Source organism: Canis lupus, chromosome 9, assembly GCF_011100685.1.
Source record: "Canis lupus familiaris isolate Mischka breed German Shepherd chromosome 9, alternate assembly UU_Cfam_GSD_1.0, whole genome shotgun sequence".
Lineage (NCBI taxonomy): Eukaryota > Metazoa > Chordata > Mammalia > Carnivora > Canidae > Canis > Canis lupus.
Window position 1 is genome coordinate 4,179,967 of NC_049230.1, and position 26,073 is coordinate 4,206,039.

At 55.1% G+C, this 26,073-nt stretch overlaps 1 long non-coding RNA gene across 6 annotated transcripts; it reads left to right on the forward strand.

The window, feature by feature from the left end:
- The first annotated feature begins 653 nt into the window (after positions 1-653).
- Positions 654-26,073, forward strand: LOC111097285. Of its 6 annotated transcripts, XR_005364160.1 has the most exons (4): positions 654-812; positions 2,100-2,176; positions 16,189-16,408; positions 24,066-26,073. It is a non-coding gene; the product is annotated as an uncharacterized LOC111097285 (long non-coding RNA). The 6 variants fall into 6 exon arrangements; XR_005364158.1 differs by lacking the exons at positions 654-812; positions 2,100-2,176 and adding an exon at positions 5,335-5,622; XR_005364163.1 differs by lacking the exons at positions 654-812; positions 2,100-2,176 and adding an exon at positions 9,903-10,424.

Below are 26,073 nucleotides of genomic sequence, written 5' to 3' on the forward strand. Positions count from 1 at the left end.
TGCATGGCGGCAGAGAAAGGGGTGCTCGTGGCATTGCCCTTCCCATCTTATTTTGGAATCCTTTGAAGCAGACCCTGACCTAAGCGCTTCGGTCTGCGTGGTTTACCTGGGAAGGGATCCGCGGGAGCGTTGACAGGGCAGAAGGGGATGAGGGGCTCTTGGGACACAGTGTGTTACGTGTGCTCTGGGGCGTCTCCCCCCGGAGCGAGGGAGCTGGAGTTCGTCCCCCCAAGACTGTGGGCTGCTTTGGTGGGAGGACGGTGTTAGCTGCTCCTGCGCTTCTGCTTTGTAGCTCTCGTGGCCAAGGTAGAGACGGGGTGCTGGTGCTGGGAAGGCAGGGGGTGAGCCCAGGAATGGAAAGGCTGCGGGGTGGTGGGGGCGGGACACCGTGGACACCTGCAATCCCATGTCGTGTCCCAAAGCCACGCCAGCCCCTGTCGCTCTTCCTTGGGGTTCTCTGCGGGGGGGGGGGGCGGCGGGAGGTGGTGAGTCCCCTCCTCGTGCAGGGAGGACCATCATTTGGACTCACACTGGCCCAGGTGCCCATCCTACCCCTTCTCCGACCTTCCAACCTTCTGAGGGGCAGAGAGCAGGGCCACCGGGGCTCTGCGGGGGGGTGGGGGGTGGGGGTGGGGGGCGGGGGTTTGCCACCATGCCCTCGGCTGCAGCAGGAGCGCACTCAGCTGGCTGCCCAGGACGGGGCAGGAGCTGACCCACCTCCTAGAGCTGCTTCCCCTCCTCCCCACCCCAGCCTGTGAGTCAGAGGAAACCGGAAAGGGAATATAAACCGCCCACAGCTCCGGGGCTTACTGGTGAGCAGTGGCAGGCTGGGAGTGGATTTGGGGGCGTCTCCAAGGGAGGGAGGCGGGTACGGCTCCAGGAAAGAGGGACACACTCCGACAGAGGCCTGGGGGCTACAGAGACTCACTGACGGTTTTTTAAAACCGGAACCCCAAGCTGTGTGTCCAGTGGGGTCTGGGATCTGGGGTGGTCCCGGCCTGTCGCTCCCTTCTTCCTCATGGGTCCTCCTGACTCTGCCTCCCCTTTTCTCGTCTCTGATCCAAACAGAGGGGCCCTGGGCCTTTCCAGAAGGGAGGGGGAGGGTTTGCTCAGCCAAGGAGGAGAAAGGGCTCTGCGGGCCCAGGATGGGTGGCCAGCCAGGCCAGACCAGAGAAAACAATTCTCAGGGGGGAGTAAAGGCTGTTCCCGTTTTAATTTTTCCCTTTTGGCAGAAACTAACGTTTCTGTAGAAACAATGAAATATCAGGGTGGAGCCTCCTCCCCTGAGCCACTCAGCACCCCTGGGAGGAATGGTTTGTGGCCAGGGACAGGGACAGACAGCCTGGCTCCCAAGACAGCTGCCCCACTGGGGCCGTGCGGTGGGTGGGCTGGCGGGCAGGATGGCTGGGGAGGGTTGGGGTCTGGACCGGTCCTTCTAGAGACATGGTCCACCGGGTCCTGCTGCCCGCCTGAGTCCTCAGCTGACCTGAGCCCTGCCGGCCCTGCAGGCGGCCACACGGCGGCCTAGACCATGGCTTTCATTCCGTGAGGTCACTATTCCTTCCCAGGGACTGGCCATTGTGAGCCAAGGTCGTGTGGTGACCTCGGGGAGAGGCAGGCCAGGCCCATGCTGATGAGGCAGGGAGCTGGGGTGACAGGGACCGCCCCTCGTTGTGTTGGGAAGGAAACATTTCTCTGAGTAGGCCCCTCACACCCTACTCGCTGCTTCTGGCACATCCAGGACCCTAAATCCACCGGTGGTAGGAGCCCAATGCATGTCCTGCAGCTCAGGGCTCTCTGACCACATCCCTGGGACCCACCTCAGAGCTCCCTCCCCCACTGGCTTCCTTCTGAGCTGCCTGAGCGCTTACTGTGTACCTCGCAACTCCCCTTGGAAAGAACCATTTTGGGCTCCTGGGTGGCTCAGGGGTTGAGCGTCTCCCTTGGGCTCAGGCCATGACCCCGGGGTCCTGGGATCAAGTCCCCCATCAGGCTCCCCGCAGGGAGCCTGCTTCTCCCTCTGCCTGTGTCTCTGCCTCTCTCTCTGTGTCTCTCATGAATAAATAAATAAAATCTTTTTTTTTTTTTTTTTTTTAAAGGAAAGAACCATTTAAATGTCTGGCCTGGAAGTCCTGGGAGAAGAGACCAGCTTGCTGTGCTGGAGGCACCCAGGCAGGTCAGAATGAATCAGAATAAATCCCTCCTTGGGTACCTGCAGTCCAGTGTTTGCCAGAGGAAAGGATGTGAGCAGGCCACGTGGGTCAAATCCATCAAATGAAAGATGCTTCCAAGATCAGGGGCCCATGAGTAGCTTGGGGTTGGGGGCAGAAACCCAGGGATTGGGGTCCCAAGGTAAGAGGTTCCAGCAACACGGAGACTGTGGTTAGGAATGCAGGAGGTGAGAATTGCCGAGAAGAGCCTCCTCGGAAGGGGACAGGCTCCTGTCCAAGCAAGATAAGTGGGGGCAGAGTCTGAGGACCCAGAGCTCCTGGCCGCACACATTGGTGGTAGGGGGGGTCCCTCTTCCTTCTGTCACCCTAGTGGGTGACACCCTAGCCTTTGCCTGGCTGCCCTCTGCTGCTCTCTCGAGCCCTAATCTTGAGGGCGCAGGACCTGCCAGCATCCTCCTCTTTGTGTGCCACGTATGGTGGAAGCTTCTGGAAGGTGGCTTTTGGAGGATGGGGACAGACGCAGGACGTGCTTCCCCTTTTGACACATTGAATGCACGTCACAACCCTGACGGAGTCACTGAGAACCGGGCAGGACATTCATCACCTGACTGAGAGGAGGCTGTGAGAGATGCCGTCATGATACAGTGGAGAAACAGAGGCACGGAGAGTTGAAGGTGCCCGAGGTCACCTCCCCTCCCCTCCGCCCCCTGGTTAATGGTAGAGAATCGAAATCAAAATCCGGAGCTCTTGGCTCATGGATGGCATTTCTCCTGTGCACCACCCTATCCTCCTGGACTGGGGAGAATCAACGAACAGAGACAAATACCCACACACGTGGGTGCACACAGCCACCTGCCCGCCCCTGAAGTCACCAGAGGCGGAAGGTCCCTGGGGACCTGGGCGCCGGTGTAGGGAAAGAGGCGCCGCTGACACCCATGGCCTCCCCAGGAGCTGATTCTCCCACAGACATCGTTCTTGGTTTTCGTTAGGAAAAATCTCAATGAAAATAATTACGGTTACACCAACAACAGGAAGGAAATCACAGAAGGGAGAAAAAAGGAGTTCAGTTAAATGCAAATATATTCAGAATGATGTTATGAACTCTGCTCACCCCCTCTAAAATTACCCATTAATGATTACACTCTAATTACCCACCTTTGTATTGTTTCGGAAAGGAAGAGATTCATTCTCGTTGGAGCGGGATAGATCCCCAGTAAAACGAGGCCTCCGGCGTACTTCATGGGGACCAAAACGGCCCCCCTTTGCCGAGAAGATCACGAGGAAGCTGGGGTGGCTCTGCGGCGCCGAACGCTTTACCCCCAAACACTAACACGAACCGAACGATGGTCTTGCCCCTGAGAATGTCCCCTCCCTTAGTCCAACTGGGGGATCTGTGACTGAACCCCGGGACCCAGGGGCCGCTCGGGGCTGGCGAGTGTCTCGCGCTCGTGTGACTCGCACCATTTTGCTCCTGGGGACAAGGGACAGGGGTGCTTAGTTGTCTTCAGGGGCTGCTGCTGGCCCTGGCGCCCGTCCAGGCCACAGGCTGACGTTCAGGCCACAGACGTGGCTGCGCGAAGACAGGGCAAGGTCGTGGCCGAGGCAGCAGGTGCAGCCGTGCACGCGGGTCAGGTGTGTCTCCACGTGTCCATCTGGGAGCGTCTGTCTGGATTTCCACCACAGTCCCGCTTCCAGGGTCTGCCCACCACCAGAATAGGAATTCCCCGCTCATTTGGCATCTAAACCCAAGCCTCCCAGACGTCCTCGTCTAGCTTTGTCCTTTGTCAAAGCCCGCGTTCCCGTTGGGGGCCTGCAGGTGCGCTGAGCAGGCCTGCGGAGCAGCGTGGGGCCGTGCGGAGGGCGCGGGTAGGGAAGCCGGGTGTCAGGCGTCTCTTCCCTGCAGTCCCGGGGGAGGGGGCAGGCCAGGTCATTCCCCCCACAGGATAGGCAGGAAGCCTCCGTCCTAGGAGGGAGACTCGTCCAACGCCACTTAGCGGCGGGAGGGGCTGTTCAAGTGCCGGTCGGTGAGGGCACGAAGTTGCGGGTCTCCCTCTGCCAGGATGCCTCTCCAGGGGACCAGGGTCCGAGAAATTGGGGTTGGGTGGGGCATCGGAGGCTCTGGAAATCCTGCAGCTGGCAAACCAGGGGGTGGTCCCCCCCAGATGCCCATGATGGCAAAAGGCCCAGGAGGCCAGCCGTGAAGTCCTTGTCCCAGGAGGAGGGAGGTGGCCGGAGAAATGATCCCAGAGGGTCTGGGGGGGGTGGGTAGGAATTCCCCGGGTGGGGTGTGAAAGCCCATTGGCTCGGGTGGTGGGGTCTTTGGTCCTGGATGTGCTGGGCTTCCCATCCTGCCTGCATCTGCCAAATGGCGACGTCACTGAGCTCTTCCCACTGCACCGGAGACCACACTCCCTGGAGGGCATTCGTGGCTTCGTCTCATAATCTCCCTCCTTCCCTCACTGGGCTTTACGCTGGACAGGGCTCAGCCACCTGTTCTCGTGTCCGTGACCCCACTCCGTAATCATCATCTCCTCTGCCCAAAGCACCCACCTTCACCCCCTGTTTGGCAAGCTCCTATCCGTACCTCAAAACCCAGCCTGTGAGTTACCGTCTCTCCTCCCTTGGGTTACTTTTACTACCCTGAGCGTATCCTATTGTTGTCCTCGCCACTGACGGATTGATCTGCTCGCTGGTCTCCATGCCCCATCCCCGGCTTGGGGCCCCCCATTGAAGGCACAAAGTCCTTTTTCCCCCTCTGCTACCCCTGTGTCCCCACAGGGGCTCCAACTGGCCCATCGATCTGCAGACAAGAGGGAGCTCCCTGCGGTTTGCTGAAGGGCTTGCTTCTCAGCGCCCCCCAACCATCTCTGACCCCGAAGACCGCCCCTCGCAGCCTGATTCTCCATTTCTTCACTCAAAGCTCTGGCTACGAGGGAGGTAAAAACCCAAGAGGCGGTTTTTGCTCTGTAGAAGAGATGTGTTCCAACCAAGTTGGCTGATAAGTGATTTTCTGCAAGTAGAATAATTGGACATGTGTTCCCATGGCAACAGAGCCCTTCCTGGAAACCGTTCGGAGGGGAGGCAGGAGGAGAGGGGCCGACTCTGGCCTCGATGCACACACCCCCCCCCCCCCCCCCCCCCGCGGAGCTCCTAAGGGGCGGGCCTCCCGCAGCCCACTCCCCTGGGTGCCCCGGCCCTGCCCCCTCCCCCCCGGGGCCTGCCCCCTCACTGTCCTCTCCTGCTCCTCTGGCCACAGAGATCGCTTCATGCTGGAACCTTCCGGAGCTACACTCGAGGTTCCCAGGATCTACCATCTGTCTCTCTCTCCATTAACAGAAACTATGTTTTTCAACAACGTAATATTTTACGACGCACGCAGTGACAATTTACAAACTGCTCCCCTGAGGGTTGCCTTGGGATTCCCTGAAAATGACCTTTGAAGGTACACGAGGTAAACATCCCATGTTGCAGATGTGGGAACTGAGGCTGGCACCGGCTCAGTGACGGGCGCAGAGAGGCCGGAGGTGTGGCCAGATGGCGGGCGGGTGCGACCCCGCACGGTCCTGAGTGCAGGTGCTCCCCTTACCCCAAGGGGAGGGGGTTGGGGGGGGGAGACAGAGTCGAGGGGGAGGTGACCTTCCCTTACGCTCCCTCCTCCAAAAGGGGAGTTCCAGGGACGCCCCCCTGCGGCCGGGTGGGCAGGGGTGGGCCCGGGTGGGCCGCTCCCGGGGAGGGACTGCTGGCTGCTGCTCCTAAGGAGCCTCCTGGCGAGATTTCCTCAGTGTCTGGCTCCCCGTCATCGCCTGAAGAGGCCCGGGCCGCAGCCAAAGTGCTAACTGGATAAAAAAGAATCAAGCCCTTGCTTTTCACTGTTTGTCCTTTGATCGGGGAAAAGCTCCCAAGTGTATGGGGCCGGAGACACCGTCACGTCTCCCTGCGAGGGTGTGTGTGCGAGTGCATGTGTGTGGGTGGGTGTGCATCGGGGAGGGCAGACGGACGCAGGCGTGGGGTCTCTCCGGAGGGCAACAGGGCCTGTAGCTAAATTTGCTGTAACGGTTATGTCTTCCTTCTTGGCATTAGAAAGACATTTAGGTGCATTACATAGACACACAAGGGCCATTGCTTAGAGAAAAGCCAGAGAAGTCAGGAGTCTGTGACCTGGCATCTGAGAGTTAAATTATAACTTAATTAATTAATTAATTAAAAAATTATTCACAACCTACTGCGTTTGGTACTAGAATTTCCTTTTACTTTAGTATCTGTCTTGTAAAAATTATGCTTTACCTTTTGTTTTATATGTAAATAATATTTTTTCTCTTTTCTCTCTCTTTCATTTTCTTTCTTTTTTTTAAATTTTTTTAAATTTTTATTTATTTATGATAGTCACAGAGAGAGAGAGAGAGAGGCAGAGGACAAGGCAGAGGGAGAAGCAGGCTCATGCAACGGGAGGCCAGATGTGGGGATTCGATCCCGGGTCTTCAGGATCGCGCCCGGGCCAAAGGCAGGTGCCAAACCGCGTGCGGCAACAGGGAGAAGAGACCTGACGGAAGGAAGGAGGAAGTAAGGCAGGACGCAGTAATGCAGGCAGTGCATGACGGCGGACGAACGGTTCCTTCTTGTTTTCTTTCTGCGTAGGGCTGTGCTTCTGTTTTCTTTGTCTTTCTAGTTTCGTTAGGTTTTTTTATTACTGGAGTAGGTCCGGATTTCTTTCTTTCTTTTCTTCTGTTTCTTCTTTCTTTCTTTCTTTCTTTCTCTTTTTTAGAGATGGAGGTAGGCAGGGAGGGGTAAAGAGAGAGGGAGAGGATCTGAAGCAGACTCTCTCCTGAGTGTGGAGCTAGACGCGGGGCTCAATCTTACCGCCCTGAGATCACGACGTAATCGGAAATCAAGAGCGGGACGCTCAACTGACCGAACCACCCAGGCGCCCCCGTAAATCATTTATGGAAGCCCAACATACATACAGAAGAAGCAGACAGAAGCATGCACATTATCAATACAGAGCTCGATACGTTTTTACCAAGCCATCCTCTCTCTGTAACCCAAACCCAAATCAAGAGACTGTTACCAGTTCCCCAGAGGCGCCCCCCAAAACCTCCTCACCACTACCACCCTAAGCCCTGATCTCTCTCTCACCGCTCATAGGCTTGCTTTTCTTCTTCTTCTTTTTTTTTTAAACTTTATTCATAAATGGGTTCGTACAGCATGTGCTGTTTTGTGTCTGGCTTCTTCATTCAACGTTTGAGAGATTCTTCGGCGTTGCCACGCGGGGCTGTGACTCATGGGCCTTGCTGCGTGAGCTCTATTTTAGAAACAGAGCAGGATGTGTTCCTCTCTTGCGTTGCTGGTGGGTGTTCATGGGGGGTCGCTTCCTGCTCCTGCTCCTGACGCTAGCACAGTCCGCATCCCTGTGCACCTTCTTGTCCACGTCCCCTGGTCAACGGATGGGTGCCTGTTGAGTCTGTTGCTTTTGAAGGAAATCTTTGTTTCTCATTCATTTCTTGCTTGTCCACGGGTTTCCTTCAGGGTGATAGAGGTTGTCACCCCTTTCCATGCTTCTGGAACATGGAAAGTTCAGCCAACTGCTGGTCCTGCCAACTCCACCGGTTTTGTGGGGGGAATATTTTGGTGGTGTTGTCTTTGGGTTTCGATAGGTTTATTATGATAGCCCAGGGAGTGTGCACGCGTGTGTTTGTTTGTAATGCTTGGGGTTCTTAGCACTTCTTGCATCCGTGTCTTGATGTCTTTTGTCAGCTTTGAAAATTCTCCATCACCTCCTCAGGTTCTGCTTCTGCTCCACCCTCTTCCCTTCTCCTCTTGGCCTGTGTCCTGGGGGTGGGGGTGGGGAACCACTCCAGGCCGGGAGGGCGAAAGTGACCCAGAAAGTCCCCCATACTCTGTGTAGCTGCTCTTCTTTCCGGGATCGTGACATCTCAAGCCCTGGCTTCCTAATTAGCCCCGAATTCCAGTTTTGGTCACCCAGCCTCATGGGACGGTGGAAGCTCTGCTTGCTTCCTCTGGCTCTCAGGGGTTATTTCTGCAGGCCTGGGTCTCTCTGTCCATGCTGCCAGGGAACTAACCCATGAGGAGGGAAAGTAGTATGGGATGTCACAGTCGCCTCAGTCTCCCTGTCTCGGGGATGTGGTTTGTGTTTCAAGCCCCACTGCCTTGGTCACTCTCTGATGTCTTAACATTAAAAACAAAAGGTTAAGCAACTTACTAGTTGTTCTCAGTGAGAGGACTGGTCATCTATAAGCTAGCCTTTGCGGTTCTAAGTCGCTGATGTTTTGGGGTTATTGCCACAGCAGGCTCTAGCACATGCCGACTAGTAAAGCAGGGGGTCCCGATGGCCAGGTGGGCTCTGGGAAACATTCATTTTCCACGAATGGTACAGGGCCCTCCGTGTCGGCTTTATAAGATTACATTTCCAGAGAGGGTCTACTCTTGATTTTGGAGCTGCATGGGATTTCCTGGAGATTTAGGAAGTGGGCATTGTCTGCCCAGCTGACTTTTTAATTTTGCTGTGAATACTACGTTTCGTGGAGTCCGTCACATAAACCTGGCGGAGGTCCTTATGCTTGCGTGATTTTTATTTTTTGTCATTATTTTTATTTTTTAAACTTTATTTTTTTCTGATTATCAAAGGAGTGCATGTGTATGTACAAAAAAGCTTCAGAACAACCAAAATGTATAAAGTAAAAAGTGGAAGATTTTGTAATTCTGCTTGCCTTGATAATAACTACTAATAACGGGACTTATTTTGGTTTACAGCATGTTGTGCCGTTGCTAATATATATGTGTATTCAAAAACAGGATCACACTGTATATATTTGTTCTCCAATTTGCTCTTTTCATTCAAAAATACATTGCAGATGTGTTACTGTGTTCAAGGAATATCTCATTATTTTTAAAGGTTATATAGTTTTCCTTTGTATGGATACATCATAACTAATTAAGGGAGTCTCTAGGTAGACATTTATTGTGTATGATTTAATATAAGGCAAGTTTAAAAAAATAGGAATTACTTTATAGCTCATCTACTAGACTCCATTCAATGTGTTGTAAACAAGGCTTTTAAGTATCAATTTAAAATGTGATACAGTAAGTGGCTGCCTCAAGGAGAGCATGAATGTGCCCCTACAGGATGAATGAATGTCACAAAATGAGACGCTGCCCTCATAGAGAGTGAATGGGCTCCTCAAGTGGTCTGTGACTGTTCCCACAGGCAGCACTTTATTACACTCTGTGATTTCTGAGCATTGCTCATGGAATTGGGTCGGGCCTTTGGGGCTGAGAGAAGTGGAGTCGCAGGTGCTCCCTGGGGGTGGGAGGAAGGCTGCCACGAGGCCAGCCCCAGGCCTGGGAACAGAGGGACCGGAGGTCAGGCACAGACCCTGGGTGAAGCCCGGGATCCTGGGCCTGGCCTCTGTCCAAGCAGCCCTGTCTGGGCCACGCAGCTCTGGACGTTGCTTTGGAAAGAAAACCTGAAAAAAAAAAAAAAGGAAAGAAAACCTGACATCGGACCCTGTGTGTGCTCTGCAATGCTCTTATTTTTTTTTAAAGATTTTTATATATTTATTCATAAGAGACGGAGAGAGAGAGAGAGAGAGAGAGAGAGAGAAGGGGATGGGCAGAGACACTGGCAAGGGAGAAGCAAGCTCCCTGCAGGGAGCCCGATGTGGGACTTGATCCCAGGACCCCAGGGTCATGACCTGAGCCAAAGGCAGATGCTCAACCGCTGAGCCACCCAGGTGCCCCTGCAATGCTCTTAAAAGTGCTTTCTGCAGAGGCCTGTGAGTTAGGAAGCCCTGTCGATACAGGAGGAGGGGAGAGAGGGCTGCTGCTTCTTAGGCTCAGACCACAACACAGATTATAGAGGAAACAGCGCAGGCTGCAGCGAGAAACTCCAGTCACACCTAAGTAGGACAAAACAGGTGAGGGGGCTGTCCCTGCAGATGGCTGGGACCTCATAAATTCTGCTCCTGGGCTGGTCTCTGTGGCCCCGTGAGACCTCCGTCACCACCTCCAGGGCCCCTCTGGCAGGTGCCATCGCCCATCTAGTCAAGACCGTGCTGATAGTTCTTCCACCTTCCTGTGGTGCTAAGGCACCAGCTGGGGTGGGCTGCGTCTTGCTCAGCATTTAGAGTGACCAGGGCTGCCAGGTGTCGCTGGGTGCCGCAGGTACAATGAATACTTTCCGCAGGAGATCTGCAGAAGGGATGCTTGACATTCATGTGTCTACAACTCATTTAGAAGGTAAGTTACGTGAGAGAAGCGTGTGTGTGTGTGTGCATGTGTGGGCACACCCGTGTTCCATGCACACCAGGTTATTTGGTGTCTTCTCTACGGAGTTCCAGGCATGAAAATACACATTTAAGTAAAATGGAGTCTTTGCCCTTCCGCGGCGTGTGGTAGGGTAGAGGTTGGAGAGTGCATCAAGAATGAATGACCCCCGGGGATGCCTGGGTGGCTCAGTGGTTGAGCATCTATCTGCCTTCAGCTCAGGTCATGATCCCGGGGTCCTGGGATCGAGTCCCACATTGGGCTTCCTGCATGGAGCCTACTTCTCCCTCTGTCTGTGTCTCTGCCTCTCTCTCTGTGTCTTTCATGAGTAAATAAATAAAATCTTAAAAAAAAAAAAAAAGACTAAATGACCTCCCAAGTCAGGAGACTTAAAACTACGTTTGTTATATCTTGGTGTCCTGCGGATTAGTGGGGCAGTTCCTTTCAGGGCAGTTTTGGCAGATGTTCATGGTGGCTCGACTGGGGCCAGGGGCTCCAGGGCGGCCTCACTGCCTTTTCTGGCAGGTGGCGGGCTGGTTAGTGTCAAGATCCAGGCTGAACTGGCCCATGTGGCCTCTTGGCCTCTAGGAGGTGAGCCTGGGCTTCCTCCGTGGTGGTCTCAGGGTTGCAAAGAGCGTGAGCACGTCCCCAGCCTGTGCTGTCACATTTGCTCCTCCCCTCGGCAAAGCGAGTCACGTGGCCAAGCTCAGTTCCAGCCTCGGAGTGGGGGGGGTGAGGGGGTGTTCCTCAGGAACAGAGGTGCAAGCAGGCCTGTGCAAATCGGGGCCATCATCACAACGATCGGACCCAGAAGGGCAAGAAGAGGGAACCTATTTTGGCTGGCAGTGTAATCAAAATAAAATTCTAACTGTCCACCATCTTAAAAAAGAAAAAAAAAGTCCCATTTAACTCCAAGTTAAACCAGGGGTGGCCAATTTGGGAATTAACCTTCTGGTAGGACCCACTTCTTTTTGGTTCAATCAATCTCCAACATGGAAAGAACCTTTTGCACTCAAAGGTTTAATTACGAGCTTTGCTTCCCACTTCCCGCTCCCCTCCCCACCACGGGCCTTGGCTGCAGGATAATTAGCTGCCTGTGGATCACGGTGGCTGTGCCCGGCGCTCATAAAGGGGGTGCGTGTGTGGCGACGTTGGGGGGTACCGGGCATACTCGACCAGATTTCTAGTTGGATCGGTTCGCTGTTTCATGTGGTTTGCTGCTAACAGCTACCTTCCAGCATTTTCCAGTGCATGGGAGGCATGGTGGAGCAGTTGGTCATTAAGTCCTGCCGTGATTGAGAGTCCTGGGCACGGGGCATCCCGGCTGCCCCGCTCTCTGCGGAGCCTGAACACGGAGGAGAACAAAGAGGCGTGGGTGTAGTCCTGGCGGCTGGCTCTGACTGGGTGACTAACGCTCTCACTTCTGGCCGTTCAGGGCTGGAGGGGCCCAGGGTGCTGGGCATAGAGGCACTGGCCCAGGGTGGGCACGTGGCCAGCCGACGTGGGTCACATTTTTGTCTTAAGGCCTCACCTCTCCCCAAACACCTTTCCCTGTCCCTTGCTCCACAGTGACCACAGCAGGTAGATGATTTTCAGGGGGGCTGAGTGTTGAAGGAGGGGATGCGTCAGGGAGAAGGAGGTGTCAGTCCCTGTGGGGTGTCAGGGGCGGTGTCACATGCGTGGGAAGGGATGTCCAGCCCCTCGGTTCTAGCCTCAGCAGGACAGGTCTCCTTGGGAGCCGGACAGGGACCTGTCAGCCCCTTATTTCTGAGCACACATCCCCCTCCTTCCTCCCATGTCCTCTGCGTGCCCGTTCTTGCCGGGGCTGCACCCGGAGGGGAACGAGAGAGGACCCAGCAGGTCGCCTGGAATAAAGTCAGGAATTGAAAAGAATCCTGATTCATCGGAGGGCCTCGGCTGCCAAGAAAATGCTCTTAAAGGCTTTCTTTTCTTCAGCTGCTGCTTCCCAGGAGTGAGGACTTACAGTGTTTGCTTCTCGGCCAACCGTCCGTGACTCAGAGACTGAGGGGCCCGGGCAGGAGAGGGGCCTGAGCTCCAGGTGCGGGGCAGGGATGGGGTGACTGCGGTCCCGAGTTTGGGAGACCAGGGCCAGGGTGCTAATAACGCGGGTTAATCCGTGACGACATGTTCCGAGCCTCTCCCTGGGCCAGGCGTCAGGCTCCCACTTCCTCAATCTCACATCAGCCTCGGGGGCATCTGCTAACCCCCATTCCGATGAAGAGGAAGCCGAGGTTGCCTGAGCCGGTCTCCGGTTCCAGAGTCCCGTTTCTGCAAGATCTGGCTTCTTGGCCCAGGCTCTTTGGGACCAGCGGAGGCCGGCCTCACGGTGGATGGCGTCAGGCACTCACTCCCAGGCCAGGCTGCTGGGTTCGGGGACCGCTGGGGCATCAGAGGCGGAGGGCTGGGAAGGGGTCTGTGCTGCTCATCGGGGGTGAGGCTGGTGCCCCGTGGGCCTATCCAGCAGCCGGCTCTCCCCTGGTGCAAGGTCATGGAGGGCCCAGGGACAGTGGGCACATCTGGGCTGCTGGGGGAGGCCCTCACTGCCTCCAGAAGGCCGCTGTGAGCTAGAGGGGGCCGATTACCCAAGATGGTAAAGACAGTAAACAAGAACTGAGATCTCACCTCTCACAAGACAATACCACAAAGCGCAGAGCAGAGGAAGAGCTCAAAGAAATGATGCAAAAGCTCTACCTGCGGTGGTGCCGTGCCTGCAGAGGTGTGCCGACCTTCAGGGCCCTGGGTCCCATCTGGACCGCTCTGTCTCTCTCTCTCTGTCTCTCTGTCTCTCTCTCTGCAGCTGAGTGTGAGCTCTGTGCTTGCTCTCAGGCCCTCGGCCCGAGCTGGTACCCTGGCCCGACTCCAAGACTCCAAAGAGCAGAAAGGCCAAGCAGGGTTCTTGCTCCTTTGGGTCTTCAGAAGCTATGAGTCATATGTTTGTATTTTTAGCAACATGCAGGAATCTGCTGCATAAAAAAGAATTGGAGGGGACACTTGCATCATGAACATAACAAAGGCAATTAATTTGGATTCAACACACAGGGCTGGGGCCAACCAGCCAGTGTTCTTTGGTCCAGGAGAGAAAAGAGAAAGAAGATCTAGTGGTGCTCCAGGGATGGAGGCACCCCACAGATGGAGGCCTCCCCCCACCCCGGGGATTGAAGGTCCCCCCTAAGACTTTCCAGCGGGCACAGCCAGGAGCCCTGGGCACTGAGGACGTAGGCCTGGCGCAGGGCAAGCCTGGACCACCTGGAAAGGCCAAAGCATGTGGATTCCTTCCTCTCGAGTCATCAGTCAGACCCCCGAATGAGACGCATGGTCTCTGGGAGTCCGGCCCATCCTGAAGACAGGCTTCTTCCCTGTGACCACCCCATGCTGGAGAGATGCCGGGTCCCCCACTGCTCTTGGGAAAAGCTGAAACTTTGGACCTTGGCTTCCAAGATTGTTCCTGATCCCCCTCCAACCTCATCGTACATTGTAAACATACAAAGTGCAGATCGGCGACCTGCCACCAGCCTCCGCATTGTCATCTTTGCCATGACCTTCCTCAAGGACCCCTTCCGGAAGGCGGTATTGTCCAAGAAGAGTCCCAACTTAGAAGTTACAAAACATCCTTTTTGGGTCTGCCCTGACAGTGAGCGAATGTTGCTCCAACATTTCTGGGCCTCAGTTTCCCTGTATTATCATTTGACAGTCCACATAATGGACGGAGAAAGCATTACGCACATAAAGGAAGGGTAAAGCCAGGCCTTCCCCGCTTATCTTACAGGCTTGCCCAGAGGACAAAGTGAACTGAAAAGGTGGAAGTCTCTCTAGTAAATTAAAGAAGGTGATACAAGTGAGTGAGTGGTAATCCTTTACCTTGGGGATTTGGCTGCTTGGACCCTGGATGGGCCCGGCTTCCTGGGATGAACCTGTTGTTCAGAGCAGATCAGCTCCCTCTGCTCCTGGAAAGAAGGCAGGAGGTTTCTGGGGGCTGGAGCCAAGCAGAGAGGAGGGAGGGCCCTTGTCTGCCCCACGTCATCAGTCCAGACTTGATTCACCGCTCTCTGGGTGGCTCGTACCCTCGGGAAGACCGTCGGAGACCCCTGGACACCCAGCACATGCAGGCCCCCGTGCGCAGATGCCCATTGCAGGCGACAGCAGCATCTGATCCAGGAGGGTGCTCCAGACTGGAGCTGGACCCGGCAGCCTTTGCCCAGGGCTCATGAGGGGAAGCTGGCTGTGGCCTCAGGGACTCTCCTGGTGACCCCAAAACTGCCGATTCAGAATTCATGCACTCTGTTATCCTGCAGTACTACCCATTGCAGGAGAAGTTCTGATTGCTGGCCACTTGGCCAGGCCTGACCTGGACCCCACAAGCTGCAGAGGCAGGAGCTGACGGGGCCATCCTGGTTGGCCTCCTCTAACCGAATCCACACCATGGTCAGACGGGTGGGGAATGTGGAGACCCCGCTGTTCCAGCACCAGCCTTCCCTGGGATCCCGCCAGCTGCCCTGTCCTGGTGGGCGACAAAGCCTCTGGCCTCTGTCCGGTGTGCGTATCCTCGTCAGCAAACCGGCGCCTGGCTGGTTCAGGCCTCTCAGCCTCCCGAACCTGATTTCACAACAGCTCTCTTGCCACTGGCCAAGTTAAAAAAAAAAAATTATAAATAGCACAACAACGTTGAGTAAGTTCTTGAGAAAGTCAAAGCACTTGTGAGCCCTCTGCCCAACACAAGTGCCTCCCTCTTGGCCTCTTCCCTTCCCTGCGTCTCTGCGACACACAACCTCTCATGGGCGCTGGTTGCCTCTTTTCAGCCTGCTTTGATTTGATCAAGTGGGATTTTCTCAACTGCGACTGTGGAGTTAGCACCGTCCAGGCTCCCGGACGCAGACTCTCAAGCGCCCGGATCTTCCCGCCTGGTACCTGTCTCCTTCCATCCCCAGCCAGCTTGGGTTTTGGGGCCACCCCTCACTCGGGCCACCTCTCCCCTCTTGTGGTGCACTTCAGCCCATTGGTCTGCCTCTGGGGCCGCCCAGAGCCCACTTTCCCCACTTCAGGAGACTGACCGTCTCTCAACAGGTGCTATGAATTGGCGTTTTATTTATTTTTTTAAAGAGATTTTATGTTTTTATTCATGAGAGACACACAGACAGAGGCAGAGACACAGGCAGAGGGAGAAGCAGGCTCCCTAAGGGGAGCCTGACACAGGACTCGATCCCTCGATCACGCCCTGAGCTGAAGGCAGATGCTCAACGAGAGCCACCCAGGCGCCCCTGAATTGGCATTTTAAACATTTTATTTTTTTTATTTATTAATGAGAGATAGAGAGAGAGGCAGAGACACAGGCAGAAGGAGAAGCAGGCTCCATGTGGGGAGCCCGACACAGGACTCGATCCCGGGACCCCAGGATCACGCCCTGGGCTGAAGGCGGCGCTAAACTGCTGAGCCACCTGTGCTGCCCTGAATTGGCATTTTATTTTATTTTTATTTTTATTTTTATTTTTTTTTGAATTGGCATTTTAAAAGGAATTCTTAATTTTAAAAATATATCAAGAAGGGGTATCCGGGCTGTGGGATGTGGGACCGCATGCTATTTTCCTCTTTTATACTTGTTATTAAAGAAAGTTGATCCCATTAAACCCTTTAACATGTTTGTGACATTCCGTCGGGACGATATTCAGCGAACCCGTTTGAGGAGGCTCACCTCTCAACCCGACGTTGTTCCCTCACACAGGGATGTCCTCCTGCATGTGGACAGGCAGGCCGTGTGCAGGTGCTGTTCAGGAAGTCAGCATGGGGCCTCTCAAGGAGATGTGTCTTTGCCACCCCCCTCCCAGGGCCCACCAGGAAGACAAAGAAATGACAAGTATGAGCACCTGCTGTACACAGGCCAAGTCTCAGCCGGCAGAGTCTTCAGCCCCAAGAGGATGCGACCGGCCTGGACCAAACGTCAGGTGAGGTGCTGGGAGGGGGTGACCAACGTCACCAGGGAGGGTAGGCGAGGCTCCCGCCTGTGGTGGCATCTCATGGGTGGACGTTGCTAAGCCGAGCAGGGATAAGGAAACTTTCAGGCTGAGGGACGGAGGTGTGGAAGGGTGAGGGGACAGGGGGCAGGTGGAAGAAGGATCTGGAAGGCGGAGTCAAGGTCAGAAGGTGAAGGGTGAGGAGCACTAGGTGAAGGATTTTGCATCCTTAGCTCACTCTCAAGTGCTCTCAAATGGAAATCCCTGGGGCCAGGTGGCAGTGGTGGAGGGGAGAGGGTGGGCAGGTTTGCGTAAGGAGAGACCCTACTGCTGGCAGCAGCCTAGTGCGTGGGAAGAACGTAGGGGTGCTGGTGGGACGGGCACCGACTGGGACAGGGAACATGGTAGACGCAGGGGGCTGGAGATGTGAGAGGGGCTCAGAAACACTCACGCGACGGAACCCAAAGTCACAGACCTTTCGGGCCCAGGGTGAGGGAGGGGTACGGGCCACCCTGAGGCAGTGGGTTAGAGACTTTGGGGGGAGGAGTGGGGGTTGGGTTGGGGGCGGAGGACCCTGAGGTATGCCCTGAATCTATGGAGTTTGAAGGACTAGGGGGCCTCCGGGTGGAAAGGTACAGACCTGAAGCCCAGAGAGGTGCGGGCATGTAAAATCATTAATGACGGGGTGTAAAAATGTTTCATGACCTGTTTAACGCCGCGGGAACTAGAAACAATGAGCACAGAATAGATGGTGCCAGTTGCTCGTCAGCACGGGCAATGTGGCTTCTCGGTGCACCGGTACCTGGTCCATTGGGAGCGTATCTGGGACAGGGACTCGCGGGTGTAGATGGGCACGGGCTGGTGGAGACGAGCACCGGAGAGCAGTGAGCGTCGCTCCTTTGCTGGGGTCGGGGTGGGGGTAGAGGGGGAAGAGGCACCCAAGGGGAACAAGAAGATGCTGCCTTTGGGGGCCCACAAATAAATGCTCTGCTCCCCAAGCTTGCCAAGGGCTGGGTCCCCTTAGGTCCACGCGTCTGACCCTACGTGTTTAGGCTCACACGTGCACACGCATGATGCACCGTCTACAAACAAGGGGCTGCGGAAGCGGCTGCTTCGAGAAGGCTCCTGGGTGAATGCAGAGATCCCTGCCTACCCAGTGCCGGCTGGCTTCCTGAGAGAGGGGCACCCTCCCCTCTGCCACCTCGCCCTTTGCCATTTCCCCCCAAATTCCTGCACCTCTGCCCCCTTCCTCCAGGGAGCAAGTGGGCCCTAGAAACCAGAACCCCTCCCCTTTCTCCAAGGACAGGTCTGCATGGCCCGGCGCTTCAGAAACGCCGAGGGTTTCAATCCTAAGGGGTGCCCGCCCCCGCCGCTCCGTGGAGCCATAGTCCCGAGTAGCTTCGTGGTCTCAGAGAAGCCATCGGGGCTGGTGGCCTGTGTCTGCTTTTCTACACATCAAGGAGACGATCAGACCCTTCCGGAAAGTGGCCGGTTTTGTCCAGGGTAGTGTAAGGCTGCCTGGGATCTGTCCTCTGTCCTTCATTCTCCCATTAACCCAGTGGGGGGGGGGGGCCCTTCCCTGACTTATTTTTTTTTTTCACTTTAGCCTCCTCTTCTGCATTGTTTTGTTTTGTCTTTTTTTTCTTTTTTTTTTAAACCTCTGTGCCCGGCTCCCATTATGGAAAGTGCTGTTTATGTCCAGGGCCCCTTAAAAAGGCAGCTAACGGCTCCCTGGCTGCGGTCCTCTCTGCTTGTTTCCCTGGCAACCGGAGGCAGGGAAAACAGAACCTGTCAGATGGAAAATGTCAGTTACAGCAGATCTGGGGAGAGGAAAGAAGGGGTGGGGCGGAGGGGGGGGAGGGGGAGAGCGGGAGGGGACCTCGGGGCCCACCCTGCCGCCACCCAGGCTGGCGCCCTGGCCCAGGCCAGCTAGTGGGCAGAGAGGCAGGCTTCTTAAGGGAGGGAGCTGCCCCCCCCACCCCGAGCAGAGACCCTGGAGCAGTGGGAAGGAGCGGGTCCCCCCCAACAGGATTAGCAGGATGGTGCTGGAGCTGCCACCCCCTGCCCTGCCCAGCTGATTATCACATTGTTTCAGAGGTAATTTGGTGGCTTCCGGCAGGAGCGACCCATCCTAGAAGCCCCTCCAGCTGCCCTGTTGCAAGCTCAGTCCAGGGGCGCCTGGGTGGTCAGAGGCGGAGCAGCCACCTTCGGCCCAGGGCGTGATCCTGGGGTCCTGGGATCGAGTCCCACATCGGGCTACCCGCAGGGAGCCTGCTTCTCCCTCTGCCTGTGTCTCTGCCTCTCTCCCCATGTCTCTCATAAGTAAATAAATAAAATCGTTAAAAAAAAAAAAAAAAAAAAAAAAAGCTCAGTCCAGGCAAGCAAACGAGGAGGTTCAGGGGAGAAAAAAAGATATCCAGTCTCGTCCATCCAATGACCCTGCAATCCGCTCCTTCTGCCCTCCATATCGATCCCGTCCTTGCTTTATATCAATTGATCGAGGCCTCCCGAAAAGAGGAACTGCCCTTTAAGACGGTTGGGAACAGTTCAGGCGGAGCGTTAATATTCATCAGAAGGGCCCCTCTCAGAAGGACAGCGGGGAAGCGGAAACAAAAGAAGGTTTGCTGAACAGCCTAGAATATTAGGGCGGGAGGAGCAATCAGTTAATGGGACTGGATGCCAATGAGGTGTGTGTGTGTGTGGGGGGGCTCCCTAGAGCCGGGAGAGTGCGGGGGGGGGGGGGAGCGTGAGTGCGTGTGTGCGGGCGGGCGTGTGTGGGTGGCGGGCATGCGCTGTCTGCAGACTCCCCAGAAATTCCTGGAGCCTCCCCAATATTCTGATTTCCCGGGAGAGACTCGGCCGCCTCCCTGGGGCCTGCGGACTCGGAGCGAGGGAGGACAAGACAGGCTGCTGCCCCAACTGTGTGCTCGCGTTGCTGTTCAGATGGTGTTCATTTAAAATACAGAACAACACGGGGGCGGTGGTGACAGTGGGGAGGGGGGTGATGGGCTCAAAAGAAGGAGGAGTCAGGATTGGTTTCTGTTCATTCTGAGCAGCTTTAGCCCCAGCACAAGGGATCCAGGAGGGGCGAGGGGTCTGGGGGAGTCTCGGAGGAGGCTCTGGCTGGGAGGCTGGACACCAGGGGCCCGGGGATGTCTCTCACCCGAGGTGCCTCTGGCTGAAATGACATCACCGCCTGGCACAAGGGATGCCGCGCATCCTCACTCTGGTCGAGTACAGGTGCAAGGGCAAGCTTGACCACACGCACCCTGTGCTGCCCAGTCCCACGTAAGCGTCCCTGCATCATGACTTCCCAAGATGAGACAACAAACGCGGCAACGCAACAGCAACGCAACCAGCCGCCACCGGTCCCCAGACCTGCAGCCTGTGTCGTTTGCTCTGACTCCGGGGTTAGGCAGCGGCAGGGCAGAGAAAGGGGAATCAATCATGTTCCGTGTTCTTTCACTGCGGTCTCTCCTCCCGGGGTTCGCTGGGTGGGGACCCTGTTCCAGGGCTTGCGGGGACGCATCCAGGTGACCGTCCTGGGCACGTGGTCCCTGAAGGTCGAGGAGGAGCGGGTCCGCTGGTGACCCTGTAAATCACGGCTCCGTGCGCCAACCTTCGCGCGCCTCACTTAAGGACCATATGGACCCTTTTGTCAGGCTGGGACAGACTTAAATTATGTCATTTTTCATTTTGATTGACAATTACCTTCCCCTGGAAGGTGGGGCACAGCCCGGCTATATTACACCTTGTACAATAAAATGAAGGAAATAAAAAGGGGAGTCATTATTTTAGGAACATGGTCCCTGGCAGTTGGCTAAGGACATAATCTTTATTCCCACTGCTCCCGCGTTTTATGATTTTCATTAAGAGTTAACTCTCGATTATCCACACGTGAGCCAAAGAGACGATTTTACTCCCACAGCTGTTAGGGCTTATTATTTTATTATTATTATTATTGGTTTGGGTTTTCCCCACGCTCCATTCTGGGTGTGAAAAAGAGTCAAGATTTCTCACGAGTTTTGCAATTATGTGCAATAAATGCTTCTAACCTCGATATCACTCCTTCCTTCTTCTGGGGTGGGCAGCTATTTCTTTTTTTTTTTTTTAATTATGGTAAAGGACACATTATACAAAACTACCATTTTAACTGTTGTAAATACAATTCAGTGGTGTTTTAGTACAGTCATGACATGGTGCAGCCATCACGACTATCTGGTGGCAAACATCCTCACAAAAGAAACTCCACAATAAGCAGGTACACGCCAGTCTATCCCGCTCTGATCCCTGGAGCCACTAATGTGCTGTTTCCATAGCTTCCCAATCTGGACACTTTGTGTAAGTGGGATCATACAATATGTGGCCTTTGGTGTTTGGCTTCTCATTTCCCATAATGGAGCCAAGGTCCTTCCATGTGGCAGCTCGTCTCAGAACTCCATTGTTTCCATGGCTGAAATAACACTCCAGCGAATGGATGCGCCATGCTGTTTACCCATGCTTCGGTGGTTGGACCTTCGGGCTGTTTCCATCTTGGGCTGTTGTGAATAGGGCTGCTGTGAATATCTGTAGTCGAGGTCTTTGTGGACACCTATTTTCAATTCTTTTGGGTATGTTTCTAGGAGTGGAATTGCTGGGTCACATGGTGGCTCTGTGGTTGGCTTACCGAGGGCCACCAGGTTGGTTTTGCCAGTGGCTGCACCTCTGTACGTCCCCAGCAGCAGGTAGGAGGGTTCCAGGTCTCCACGTCCTCTCCCATGCTCATCAGCCTTCTTTGTGTCAGTGGGAAAAACAGTATTTTCAAGGTCAGGCTCTTGCTACGCCCCTGGCCTTCGACTTTGGTGCTGTTACAGCATTCTGTGGTGTCACTCCGCCTCGTAATGGAGTGGGGGGGGGGGGTGTTAGCAGGGATGCCACCATGTGCTCCCACCTGGGAGCTGGGTGTTGTGGGAAACCCACAGAGGCAGGGGGGCCTTCGGCAGAGTCAGTGTGGTGGGGCCAGGGGATGGTTGGGCTTCGGGGAAGAATCTCTGTCTGCTATTAGGTGCATGGCTTTGGGAAGTAATTTCTTCTTAAAATGGGTGTAGCAGACCTGCGGGTGCCCCACCCAGAGCCCTTTGACATTGACCTCTGCTTGCTCTTGCACCTGGACTCACTGCCAGAGTCAGGATCCCTCTAGGTAGAAGGACAGGCTGGAAGTGCTGATGAGTTATGCCCCTGGGACCAGCCCTCAGCCAAGGGTGCTCAGGGAGTTGGTGGAAACTTTGCAGCCTCCAGGATGGGCCACTGTGTCTCCCAGAATTTGCTGTTGGGCTGGAGCTCCATTTGCTCTCGGTGACAATTGCATGACTGAGGTACTTCTCTGGACTGCCTCCTGTCCCCACATCCCTTCCCTGCTCCCCATTGGTGTTTCCTGTGCTCCACTTTTGATTAAATGACTTACACTCTGATCCTGGCCTCAGAGTCCCCTCCTGGGGGCCCTGCCCTGACCCGTGGGTTCTTCTTTCTGTCTCTATAGATTTCCATCTCCTGAACCGGCTCAGTGCTGGACGCGGAGTGAGCCCTTGGTGGGCATCAGCAGCCCTCGTCCCTGCTAAAGTGGTTAGGAGCAGTTTATACTTGTCAGTCTGTTTTGGGGGGCCATCCCCCCACGGGGAGAAGTGAACTGGAAACAAATGTGAAGGCAGCTTAATTTTAGCACAGCATTCTTATCCTATTAACAGGGATCAGTAAAGCGCGTGATACAAAATCCTGGGTGTTTATCTCATGAGGACAGCACCCAACTTCCACAGAGGTTTGAGTTCCTCTCCAAGAGGCATTTTTTCGAGGCCAAGTCGTAGGTGAGCAGACTTGCCCTTTGAGCTCCCCCCCTTCAGGTGGGCTGGAGAGGGCGGTTGGGTGCGATAATGCTGGTCTAGGAGCCAAAATTGGCTTTCGATAATCCACAGAGTAGATAATCAGCCATGGAAAATTGAGAGGTGGCCATGCTTATTTGTCCCCACCCTGGCAGGGACAATCACAGGGGACGGGGAAGGCTGAAACCTGATGGAGGAGAGCACCAGGGCCTGGAAGAGTAGGGGTTGCTCAGCTCCGGAATGGGTGGCTGCCAGCTGGAGCTGCGTGCTGGGAGGGCCACGGGTTCTCTGCCCCCCCACTCCCACTCCACCCGTCCTTCCGGAGGCATGACCCACAGTCACATGTCAGCGGTGGCATCCTCACGACTCCATGCTCTAAAGGCAGATCTCATTTAACAAGGCTTCCCAACTTCACTCTTTTAGCTGTCTTCCCAAACTCCATTTTTTACCGGATTTTCTTCCCATGAGGACTCAGTTTACCCCTGGCACAAGGGACATGATTGAAGCAGAGTAACCAGGGGTTCTCTTGGGACCAAGTTTTCAGTACTGGCTTTTTTGGGAGGTGGGGTTCTCCGAGAGGACAGGGACTACTGAGGAATGGATGGGCGGCTCAAGCTGGCCTGCAGTCCCCTTGTCGCCCTCTCCTTGACATTGGCTGGTACACGCTCAGGCGTGCCCCAGGGATTATCTTGGGCAAACAGAAGGAGAATTAAGCCTCTTTGTTTCTTTTTAAAGATGCAAGTTATTTATTTGAGAGAGAGAGAGCAAGAGAGGCCACAAGCGGGGGCGGGAGCAGACTCCTCGCTGAGCAGGGAGCCTGATGGGGGGCTCTATCCCAGGACCCCAGGATCATGACCAGAGCTGAAGGCAGATGCTCAACAGACTGAACTACCCAGGTGCCCGAGGATCAAGTTTCTGCGTGCGCTGGCTTCCCACCTCCTAAGTCCCCGAGCGCAGAAAAACCTGGAGCCCCTGCCTCCCAGATCGGTCTTCTCATTGCTATGCGTTGGCACCTTCCACAGTGAGATAGGGTGACCGAGTCCCCTGGGGACTCTCCTCCCGATGCCCCGGCTCCGCCATCTGCGGGTCATCTCTCAGCACCGCCCGCCCTCACCCCTGGCTCACCACTACCGCTCCCCTAGCAGGTGAGGGGAGCAGGGTGTGTGGGGAAGAGGAGGAGGATGGAGCAGACAGGGCTGGGTCAGGGAGCAGGTGGTGAGGGGAACTCTAAAATGCCTAGACTCCTGCCCACGCCGAGCGCTCCCAGTTCTCCTAATGTCTGCATGCAGGTTGCACTGAATGCATCTTAAAACCCAGGAGTCCGGGCTCCCACCCAGCTACCCTCCAGAGTGTCCGGAGCTGCAGCCGCCCTGGCTGGTGGCAGCTGGCCTCTCGGGGGCAGAGCACCTGTGCTGGCGCCGGGGTGGCCGCTGGCCTGCTCCTGCAGCCTGGGAATACGATGTTTGGGACTGTAGGGCTGAATGTTTCTCCACACTTTCCCCTGAGTTCTTTATATAAACACTCGCTCCACGGCCATCACCTACTCCATCATAGAGTCCCATCAAATGAACCAGCCGAGCCCATAAATTATTGCACAAACAATAAAGGCAATTTTACTTACTGAACCATTAAATTTACATACTTAAATTAGACCCAACCAGACATCGAATGGGGGTGTCTTGGGGCCAGGCACACAATGAGTTTCGGGAAGTGCTATCTGGTGGCCCCACCCCTCGCATGAAATTAATGAGATGCTTCAAATTAATCATCCTTACAATCATGTCTTTATTTAGGTACTTAGCTGGCTTTGACCTGCTGCTGTGGAGTCACCCCTGTGCCCTGGGCCGTCCAGAGAGCCAGCGAGAGGTCAGCAGGAGGCCGGTGGGCAGCGTGACGCTGCTCTGGCCCAGGATGTCGTTGGTGGATACGTCTTCTGCCTCCAGTATTTATCGGGGGCTTGCCTACGCCCTTCTCTCATCTGGAGATCAGAGCCAGCATCTGGGAGACACACGGTGCCCCCAGGGTGGTCTCCCTTGACCTCCACGTTGAATCTGACATGGAGCCTGACCAGTTACATCTTTTAAATATTTCTTGGATCTCTGCTTCTTTTCCGTTCCTAACACCAGGGTCCAAGTTCAGCCACCGAACTTTGTCCCTTTGGTGTTAATTCAACTCCAAGCCCTGGCTGGCAGACAGTTGAGGGAGAATCTGAATCTGGCCTCATCTGCCCCAGCTCAGAGCCCTTTGGGGATGCTCCGTTGTCTCCAGGGAAAAGCTGGGTTGCTGGGTGTGGCATTCAAGGTCCCCCTGCCCGTCTGTCCTAACCCCATCAACCCTTCCAGCTTTGTCTCCTGTACTCCCTGCCTTTTATGGGTCCACGGAAGCCAAACTGCCCTGGGGCCCCCGGCTGCCCACCGCATACTTTCCATTGTTAACTTTGCCCCATGCCTCAGAGCCTTGCTTGGCCTGGAATGTCCTTCCCACCTCTACTATCTTGTGCACCTGTAATTTGTCCTTTCAGACAGCTGAGGCATCATCGGCTCCTCCATCTCCTCCGTGTGCATTTCCAAATCCTCAGGTTGGGCTTGATGCCCCCAGGTCGCTCATGGGCATCCTGTTGCTTGCCCATGTGTGTGGAACAACCAGTTAATAGGCCTACTGAGGGCTGGCATGGCCATCTCTGAGCCCTCAGCACCCACAGAGTCTGGCAAACAGGGACTTTTTTGCTCCGGGCAAAAGTCTGCCAGGCAAATCCCTGAGAGAGAGGGGAGAGCAGCCTGCAGGCCCCTTCCCCTGGCCATCCCTGCACCTGCACACGCTATGGCCCTTGGTCCTAGAATGCCCACTTACACTTCCTCTGTGCACCAGTCAGACCTGGGATGACGCTGATGGAGAAATGCTTGGTGGTCCCAGAGCCAAGTACCCAGGTGCTTTTTCGGACAGTGGTGGAAAGTGGGTTATAGCTGTAGGTGGTCTGGAAAACATCCAGAAGTCATCAAGAAGTTCCTCGGCCCAGTGGTACCGCCCTTGGTGTGCATCAACTGGTCATTTTAACAAGTGGCTCAGAACAGATGTGCGCATCAAAATTTGTAGGGCAGGGGAGATTTGAACATCACCAGGGGGGACTGCCGGTAGTTTGGGGGTGGACACTCACTGTCTGCTCCCTGCTGAGGTCATCTGGTTCCCTTCCAAATGGGGACTCAGGGGAACCTGGCTACCTCTGCCTGTCTATCCCCCAGGTCATCACTGAGGTTTTTTTTTTGTTTTTTTTGTTTTTTTTTATGATAGTCACAGAGAGAGAGAGAGAGAGAGGCAGAGACACAGGCAGAGGGAGAAGCAGGCTCCATGCAGGGAGCCTGATGTGGGACTCGATCCCGGGACTCCAGGATCACGCCCTGAGCCAAGGGCAGGCACCAAACCGCTGCACCACCCAGGGATCCCAATCACTGAGTATTCTTAAAGGAAAGTGTGTCTCTACTCATCAGGCTTGGAAAACACAGATAATCCCCCAAAGGTGGGTGGTTTGCATGGATGTTTGTGAGGGCACCGTGCTCACCCACCATGAGGTCAGGAGCATCAGGTCCCTGCGCGGGGGCCCGACCTTCTCTCCTGTTGCCCAACTATCTCCCCCACACCCAGGCCAGGTCTCTGCCAGGAGCGTGCATCCGGCCTATTGCTGCACATGCACGCCTAACGGAAGTATAGTGCGAGCCACATCTGGAATTGCACATTTTCTAGTAGCCGTGTTCAACAAGTAAAAAGAGAGAGACAAAATTAAATTCAATAAAACATTTTATTTAA